The 6,805-nt window shown below is 43.3% G+C and overlaps 1 pseudogene across 1 annotated transcript; it reads left to right on the forward strand.

The window, feature by feature from the left end:
* The first annotated feature begins 2,013 nt into the window (after positions 1-2,013).
* Positions 2,014-2,727, forward strand: LOC309823408 (annotated as a pseudogene). Its single transcript has one exon. The product of its transcript is annotated as an uncharacterized misc_RNA (transcript).
* Positions 2,728-6,805: the final 4,078 nt, after the last annotated feature.

Genomic DNA, 6,805 nt, shown 5'->3' on the forward strand with positions numbered 1-6,805 from the left:
ATAAATAACAGAAAAAGAGAAGAAACCACTACAGTTGGAAAAAGCAACAACAAAAAAACAGGAAAAAAGGAAAGAAAGCATTTCAAAGTGGAAGAAGAAGCCTGTATGGGATTTGGCATTATGCAATTATTGACAGAAGCAGTAGGGATTGGAGCAAGTGGAAGTGTAAATACTAGGTGGGACAGTAGAGACCCTACTTGAAAGTTTTGCTGTGAAGGGAAATGGAACAGAACTAGAGGAGATCAAAGAAGTATTGGGGTGGGGGGTTGTGGGGGCAGGCACGGGACATGTTTGTTTTCCAGGAAATGTTTCACTGGTGATGGGAATGAGCGAGCAGAGGGAGAAAAATCCCTTTGGGTGTGGAATACTCTTCGTTCTTGTCATTTGATCTGCAAGCATGAAAGCCTCTCCGCTCTAGCCACCAGCCTCTCGTTTTGGTAAAGGTTATGTTTTTATTGGGGGAAAATGCGAGGGTGAAGGGAGGTGGTACACAGAACTTTAAACGTTTCCATTATATGAAAACCTGCCTTTGTTGAGGTTGCTTCCTTAGGACCTGAGACCTGCCATGGTCTTGCTTACCATCATCATCTTTTGGCCTCTTGCCCTGAAACTGCTGGACTGGCCTTGGTCTGTATCCCACCCAACCAGCCTCTGCCAGAGTAATGCTTCCTAAAACTGAGCTGTCCCTGCTCAGAACCGTTCAGCCCCTTACCAGAGCCTGCAGAGTGGAGTTCAGAGCACCTAGGTGTACACAGCCTCCACTCATCTCTGCTGTGTCCCCTCCTGCTTCACCAGCTTACCACTTTCCTGCCTGAGCGTGGTGCTATTTCATGTGTCCTTTCCTATGCCTGTGCCACACTCTACTCCAGACTGCCCAGTGCCCAAGAGACTCCCCTGACACCTCACCCCGCTCCTCCAGGCTCTGCCATAGTTGCTTTTCAGCCTTGTTCCCTGGGTTTACATTCTGGCAAAGCTAAGATGGGGGCTTATTTTTACCACTTGGCTGTTTATATTTCTTGAGGATAGGAACTTGTGTTTCACTCAGGTTGAATCTCCACTGCCTACTTAGTGCTTGACATATTTTAGGGCTGAATATTTAGTGAATTGGTAAGTAAAAACACCTAACTTTGCACATGAGAGCAGTTAGGCTTTAAAAAAAATGGTAACTGTAAAACATCTCATTTAAAGTACTGTGTTCTATTATAATGTGGTATTTATATTCAAATTTAAAGGGTTTAAGTTTTATGTAATATAAACCAATAAAGCATGAAATAAAAGGAGACAGATTGGTAGGGAAGACCATATCCCACCCCACTGCTGGCTTAAGCAACCCCCAGCCCCACCCCCAGCCACCTTTTCATTGATACTTCATTTTCCCTTCTTTCTTTGTTCGCAGAAACAATTAGCCTGATTGCAAATTCTGTTTCATACTTCTATAAGGTCAACTTTATTTGGAGTTGTACATGAAATAATCATCTCAAATGAAGTAATTCATTGACTTGAGTGGAAGATTCTTTTCCAGGTGTTACTCTCCCATGCCCTGCACCCCCACCCATACGATAAAAAGGAGGTGATATAATTTATGGGGCTAGAAAAGAAAAACATAAACAGTTGCTTGTTAATAATTTTTGTTTCTACGTTCATTTTTGCCCTTAATAGTTCAGAATAACATTGAACTTAATCCTCTGGGACACATGAACATCATGCATAAGTGTACTGAGAACATACATTTTATATATAAGTAAACTGAAACTCTGGGCCTTTGTTTTCTCTCTCAGAGTGCTGTTCTTTAAGGATTAAGGCTGACCAGGCCTAAAGGGTTTAATGGGAGATGTCTTCTAACCCTTCAAAGAACAGATGTTAGAAACGTATTTTAAAAAAAAAATGGGGAATCGATTATAGTTTAAAGGATTCCTCTTTGAGCAAATAATAATATGCCATTGGCGGAGAAGCGACCGCAGCTCCGGGCAGAGGAGGCAGGAACCCGAAGGCGAGCAGGGGCCGGGCGGCACCATGGCCGGGATCACCACCACCGAGGTGGTGAAGCGCAAGACCCCGCTTCTGCAGCAAGCAGGCCAGGGACGCGGGGGAGAGGGCCGAGCGCCCCCTGCGGAAGTGTAGGAGAAAGGCGGCCCGGGAACAGGCTGAGGCGGCCTCCTTGAACCGTAGGGTCCAGCTGGTTGAAGAGCTGGACTGCGCTCAAGAGCACCTGGCCGCTGCCCTGAAAATGCTGGAGGAAGCCGAGAAAGCTGCTGATGACAGCGAGAGAGACATGAAGGTTACTGAAAACCGAGGCTTAAAAGAGGAAATAAAAATGGAGCTCCAGGAAATCCAACTCAAAGAAGCTAAGCACATTGCAGAAGAGTATGAAGAGGTGGCTCTTAGGTTGGTGATTATTGAGGGAGACTTGGCAGGCACAGAGGAGCGAGCTGAGCTGGCAGAGTCCGGTTGCTGAGAGACGGATGAGCAGGTCAGACTGATGGACCAGAAGCTGAAGTGTCTGAGTGCTGCTGAAGAAAAGTACTCTCAAAAAGAAGACATATGAGGAAGAGAGAAAGATTCTTACTTGCTCAAGGAGGCAGAGACCCGTGCTGAGTGTGCTGAGAGATCGGTAGCCAAGCTGGAAAAGACGGTGATTTGGAAGATGAACTGATATGCACCAAAGAGGAGCACCTCTGTACACAAAGGATGCTGGACCGGACTCTGCTTGACCTGGATGAGATGTAGAGCGCCCTAGTCCCGCCCTGCGCTGCCCCTCCCTCTGACCCCGACCGCTGAGGCCAGCCTGCCTGAAGCTGACCTTTAAGCTGAGGGCTGAGCTTTAACTGGAAAGCTGCTTTCTCCTTTTGCCACGTCTCCCACCCCTACCCCTGTGTCCTTTTCGCCAAACTGTCTCTGCCTCTCCCCAGAGATTCCATTTGGGCTAGAGACTGAGCACCTTTGGGAACAACGTTTAAGGGAATGGAGCACAATGCTAAGTGTCTTCAAAAGCATGCTGTGATGTATGCATTTTGTAATTATCTTTTTTGTTGTTGGTGTAGCAACCATTTGTAAAACATTCCAGATACTTCCATAGTTCTGAAGCAGCAGTTTAATCCCTTTCTCACTTTTGGAAGGTAACTTTTCAGCTTAATACATATCGCCCTCTCCATAGAGGAGGGAAAAAGGTATGGGCCTGCCTTCCTGAGAGCCAAACAGCCCAGAGAAGGACTCCATTTTGGGAAGCCTCATTGCTCTGCAAAAAGTCCCCGCCAAACCAGAAAGGTGATTGCAGAATGAGTTAGCCAAAACAAAAACAAAAAAAAAACCACTGTTCAGATTTTCAGCTTTACAGTATTTTGGGGCAACTTTTTTTTTTTTTCCATCAGAAGTGACCAAACGAAATTAAGATGGTGAGACCTCTGAGACGAAATCCTTGTCCCAGCTCTACCCCTTTCCCCACCACCCACAGAATGGATCATGTGCCCCTTATTTTGAGGTGACCACTTATTTGCTCTCCCGCCTCCTTGAAAGAAAGGAAAGAAAATTATGTTTTACCGCTGATTTAGCCATATGAAACTCATCACCCTTTTCTGGGTCTGAAGCTGCTGTCTCTAAAAGTGCCATCTCATTGTACATTGTGTCAGTGCTGGAGAAATCTTGAATAGCTTATGTACAAGTGTTTTTAAATTTTATATTATTTTGAAACTTTGCTTCTTTGGGGCTGGCAGTGTGCTGGTCTTTTAAAGTTTCTTTCCCTACCCGATCCCCCCTTTTTGGTGAGGTTTCGGTGAGGTCAGTTAGGTGTGCATCCTTCAGCAAAATTGGCTTTAAATGTACTCTCCTTTGGTGTCGTCTCTTTGGGGGCCGACTGGGAGAAAGAAAAACCAATAGTGTAACTGTTTTGATACTGAACATTGATAAATGTCTTTTTGAAATAAAGAACCAGGCCCTCCAATAATAATAATAATATGCATTTGCTCGTATTTCGTTCATCAGTGTTTTAAAACTAAAGCATTTTTTAGCGATTTGTTTTTAGAGAGGGGTAAGCACTCCCTTGGCAGTATACAAAAATTGGGAAAAACATATATAGTTTGAAAATAAAATAACTATTTACCCTTTAAACAAAAAAATTGACGCTGACTCCATGGTGTCTGAATGTTACATTTGGAATCAACTTTTTGTGTCTTTCGGAGTCTACTTTTTTTTTCCTTTTCCTTCTTGGCTCCAAGAATCAGCCCAGGCTGATGTTAGATAGGCGTGCATCATTAGGGATAGCCTTTGGCTGCAAGTGATAGAAATACCACTATAATCACTTAATGAAATACAGGTTTATTTCTCTCGCATAACAATTCCAGAGAGAGACAAACCAGGGCTCGTGCTGTGATCCCAGGATATCATCCATTACCCGCTACCTCCATTTTTGCTGCCCTGTCATCTTTAACATGTTTTTGTTCTAAGGGGACCCCCAGGGCCTAGACTTTTAGTAGGCAAGAAGATGAGAAAAAGATGAAAGGCAAAAGACACGAGTTACTTGAGTCTTTTTTGAGGAGACAACTTTCTCATAGTATACTTCCACCAACACCTTACTGGACAGAACTGTAGCACATGGGTACCCCAAGCAGTCCAGCATCTTGGGAAATTGGTTTTGTTGGATTTTTTTAAACAGCTTTATTGAGATTTGATTCACGTGTCACCCATTTAAAGTGTACAGCTCTGATTTTCAGTATATTCATAGAGTTGTGCAATCATCACCACGATTGAATTCATTTTTACCAACACAAAAAGAAAGCAACCCCATGCCCATTAGCAGTCACTCCTAATTCCATCCCCACCCCTGCCCTCGGCAACCACAAATCCATTTTCTGTCTCTCTAGATTTGCCTATCCTAGACCTTTCATGTAAATGGTATCATACAATATGTGACTTTTTATGTCTAGCTGCTTTCACTTAGCGTAACATTTTTGAGGTTCATTCATATTGTAGCATGTATCAGGGTTTCATTCCTTTTTATTGCCAAATTTTCCATTGTAATGGATATATATATATATATATATATATATATATATATATATATATATATATACACTATTCATTCATCAGTTTGTGCACATTTGAGGAAACTTTTTAGTTGAGCACATTCTTACCTTGAACAAAATTTGGCTTCCATTGGTAGGAAAATAGGGATGGCTGTTGGTGGGCAACTAGCAATGTCTGCCCCTGTGCAGAAATGGGGTAAGGGACTGGTATCTGGCCTCCTTTAGCAGTATATCACTGCTTCAGAGTATTGTCAGTATGAGAGGAAGTGCAGTGGTTATGAAGTCTTTGCCAATGTAGAGAGTGCCCAGTCAGCTAGTTTTCAGGTTGGTAAGTACTGCCATTATTTGAGGAGAAATCCTGGTAGGTATTACTAGGTAACATTTTAGCCTCTATGTCCAGAAAACCCTACTATACCATCCTGATCGCTGGTACTTTGGCCTCGGCCCTACTGTTTTCCACGAGTCCATAATTCTGCCACCACTTTATATATTTGGCCTTGCAGGGATATTTTTGTTCTCCTCGGTGTTTGGCCTGCGGTATCTCCCACCAGGTGCCTTTCCTCTAGCTTCATGGTCTGACTACCTAGGGCCTTTGGAAGTAAGCTAGAGATTAGCTATCTGTCTCCATAAATATTATTAAAAGATCTTAAACATTTGTTTATTCATTTAATGAAATATCACATGAATCTACTGGACTATATTTTATATGCCTTTTTAAAGACTCTTTGCATTCATGTAAGGTTTGTTAATTTTGAATTGGAACTATTTGGTGATAGCATTACTTACTATATATCTAAGGAACACCTTAGATGTTGTCTCCATAACTCAGAGAACAGGACATTCTGGACACTCTGGTAGACTTGAGGAGGAATTGGTCATAGGCCCTGGCCCCAGAAAAGTACTAGAGTTCATATTCTGAATGAAGTTCCTCTAACTCTGACTCGCTCAGGCCAGAATGGGTTTGACTTGACCGTAATCTCTTCGTCAGGAAGTGCAATGTCCTGATAAACCTGTGTTTAAGTTTTGTGTTGGGATCTCTAGGCAGCGTCCCTCTGGCCTTTGCTCTTTTTTTCCCCTTAGAAGGACCCACACGTGACCTGACTGAAAGGAGGGCAGCTTTATTTGACCTGACAGGCATTCTTGGTCAGCTAAGCAGACTCTTGTCTCGTGGAAAGTACTCCCTAGGGTCCTTCTTGCCTGTTCTGGGAAGGCAGGAAGAGGAAGAGACAGGAGACCGCAGCCAGGTGCTACGCGCTTTGTGAAAATCTGGGACTGGCTCTGCCCTGAGGCCCTGCCCCCATCTCCACTGTCCTTGCTGGCCACCTTGGCCGTCTTCCTACTCTTCAACATCCTGTTGCCAGCCTCACCATCTGGCTCATGTGTCAAATGTCCCTCTGAAAGGAACCTCCTTCCCTTTCCATGGGATACAACATTTCACGTGCATTAAACAATAAGATTTAAAAGTAGATATAAAGATTGCTTTTTTCCCCATAACCATCTTAGCATAGCATCGCATTTTAAAGCTGAAAGAAGGGTAACCTAACTTTTGTTTTAGGAAACTGAATTCAGTATCACTTCCCAGACACAGGATGAAAAATAGGCTTTTTCTCATGATGATTTTTAGGGAGGTGGGTGGTTTTTTCCAGGAAGGGGAATTAATTTATTGGAGTAGTCACTAATGCTCCAAAAGTGGGCCCTTTAATATATATCTGTCTAATCAGTGAATGGGTTTTTGTTTTGTTTTTTAGATCTGTGGGCAGTTTGGTATTAGAACATAGTGTTCAAGG

The sequence above is a fragment of the Grampus griseus genome, assembly GCF_964374135.1.
Source record: "Grampus griseus genome assembly, chromosome: 5".
NCBI lineage: Eukaryota > Metazoa > Chordata > Mammalia > Artiodactyla > Delphinidae > Grampus > Grampus griseus.